Genomic DNA, 2,861 nt, shown 5'->3' on the forward strand with positions numbered 1-2,861 from the left:
GTGTGCACATCACAGAGGATCTCTCCTGGGCTGACAACACCACAGCACTGGCCAAGAAAGCACAGCAGCGTCTCTACTTCCTCCGCAAACTGAGAAGAGCCAGATCCCCGGCCCCCATCATGTGCACCTTCTACAGAGGCACCATCGAGAGCATTCTGATGAGCTGCATCACTTTGTGGTATGGTGCCTGCAACGCATCCTGCCGCAAGACACTTCAGCGCATAGTGAGAGCAGCTGAGAAGATCGTTGGTGTCTCTCTCCCCTCCCTCCAGGACATTTACAACACCCGTCTCACCCGCAAAGCCCTCTGCATTGCAGGTGATCCCACCCACCCGACACACAGCTTCTTTAGTCTGCTGCCATCAGGGAGGAGACTGCGGAGTCTCTAGGCCAGGACCAGCGGACTGAATTCCCAGTGAAGCTGAGCTCCCTCCCGACCTTGCCCCCCCTCCCCTCTTTTGCCCCACGCACCACTGAACTCTGACCCTCTGACGGACTCTCCCACTCCCCCCTCCCAAATACACACACACGCTGTCACTTTAATCAGTCCGAATAAGCTCTTTTGCACTACAAATCATTATATCTGCACTGTTGTTTACTTCACTGGTTTGCACTCTATCTGCCTTACATTTTACCTTATTTGTATATTTGTATAGTTGTATTTTATATTTAATCTGTATCTATCTGTATTTATGTTCTACTGTTAGTGTTATCGGTATGCACCAAGGGTCTGAGAGTAACGCAATTTCAATTCTCTGTGTGTATGTGCTGTACATGTGGAAGAATTGACAATAAAGCAGACTTGACTTGACTTGACTTTCAATTCAAAATGGCGGAATTTGACAAAAGAAAAAAAAAGGCGAATACTTGATAATACAGTCGAGCCGACTGTTGCTATAGTAAGTAATTATTACATTCAACATTAACAGCAAGTCAAAAGGGGTAAGCTTTCAACTGAACTGCAGTTTGGACGCTTATATTATGCTCGTATTATGCCCATGCCCATATTATGCTTATATTATGCCCATGCAATGAACGCACGTTATTTAATGATGTTTCTTTTCTTTTCTTTTAGAACATTAAAACTGTTCAGGTAATGTCAGTGGTAGGCTATGATACATATTCGTGTATTAAACTCCTCGTAAGTCGCAAACTCCCCGTGATAGCGCGCAAATATTTCTGCCCGTTTTCGCTCGTTGTCAGCCTCTGCGTTTCTGCAACAGATTGAAGCCTCCGCGTGAATTCAGCGCACCTTGCATTCAGCTAAAAGAAAAATGGGTAACACTTTAGAATAATGGTCCGTTGTTAACAAGTAACTATGCAGGATGTGTATAGGCAGTACTACATTAACATTTAACTTAATACTATTAACTAATAGAGAAGCAAGATCAAGTAAGCAGTAAGTAGCAAATTTAGGACAAAGGAAGTTCCTTATTAGATATTTGATAATTATTAAATAAAAATATCCTCATTGAGAACTACTTGTGAACTATGACCAGTTAATAAAGAATAACCAATTAATTACTAATCACAACAGTAACGTCTTAAAAGTGAACAATTGGGTTCTTTGTGGAAACTAATTTATGAATTTGATATCCCCCAAATAAGTCTTAAAATTGTGACTACTACTCTCACCAAAGGATGGAAGTTCAAACTTAAACATAGACTATTAATAAAAATGAAAATTCATTTAAAAATTTTAATAATTACGAAGTGATGCTGAAAAGCTCATGATTGAATTAGTTCACAATTATGATCAATTATGATCTGCTTCGTGTCAGTTCAGTATCAATGTATCCCACTCCAAAAGACCTACTGGTAAAATATAACTACTGCTTCACACAAATGTATGACTGTACAGTATGTCAGATATAAAATATGTTAAATAACTTATTAATTTACTTGTGAGTAATTACTGAGGGGTTAACGTGTTTTTCACTTTAAAATAATGGTCCAGATCACTAGTAGTTCCTTAGTAGCACTTTAGCTTTAAAGTGAAAAATACATTAGCCTCTCACTAATTTATGGATATCAAATTCATAAATTAGTTTCCACAAAGAACCCAATTGTTCACTTTTAAGACGTTACTGTTGTGATTAGTAATTAATTGGTTATTCTTTATTAATTGGTCATAGTTCGCAAGCAGTTCTCAATGAGGATATATTTTTTTAGTAATTATAAAATATCTAATAAGGAACTACCTTTGTCCTAAATTTGCTACTACTTACTGCTTAGTTAATCTTGCTTCTCTGTATTAGTTAATCGTATTAAGTTAAATGTTAATGTAGTACTACCTATTACTTCCTGCATAGTTACTTGTTAACAACGGACCATTATTCTAAAGTGTTACCAAAAAATGGAGTTATTTTATGACTGTTTGGGCAGTCTCAAGCTATATCTTAAACTTCTCAAAATACAGTCCGCTTCAGATTAGTTTTAATCTATGCACAAGAAATTTTACGCAATCTTTATCTAATTCTGATTGGGTGGGCAAGACAGTCATTTGGGTGGGCTTAGTCCACCCCTGCCCATGCCTGGAGCCGGCCCTGTTTAGGTTCTCCAGGACCCAATGGAGAATGGGCAAGACTACGATATTAGCAATTCCTTACTTACTGGGTCATCCTTACTTGGAAAATAACCATTCTAACAGTACTCACACGTAGCTGTGGTAATGAAAATAGATAGTGCCAATATAAGCAACTTGAAAGGAAAAAACAAGCAATTATTGGAAAATCCAGATTGCAAAAAACTATTGACTGGCTGGTCAGAACATGGGGCGATCTTATTGAGATAAACAAGGCTTGTAATTCCCTCATTCCGTGCAGTGCTTGCTCAAAACAGATAGAGGAAAAGGGGGGGGG

General features: G+C 38.7%; 1 protein-coding gene across 1 annotated transcript in view; it reads right to left on the minus strand.

Annotated features, from left to right (window-relative positions):
• The window catches only part of LOC107703468 (alpha-methylacyl-CoA racemase-like), a 25,150-nt gene that overhangs the window by 17,582 nt on the left and 4,707 nt on the right, over window positions 1-2,861 (minus strand). The gene's annotated exons all lie outside the window — the stretch shown is intronic.

This window comes from Sinocyclocheilus anshuiensis, unplaced genomic scaffold, assembly GCF_001515605.1.
Source record: "Sinocyclocheilus anshuiensis isolate Anshui unplaced genomic scaffold, SAMN03320099.WGS_v1.1 scaffold330, whole genome shotgun sequence".
NCBI classification, from domain to species: Eukaryota; Metazoa; Chordata; class Actinopteri; order Cypriniformes; family Cyprinidae; genus Sinocyclocheilus; species Sinocyclocheilus anshuiensis.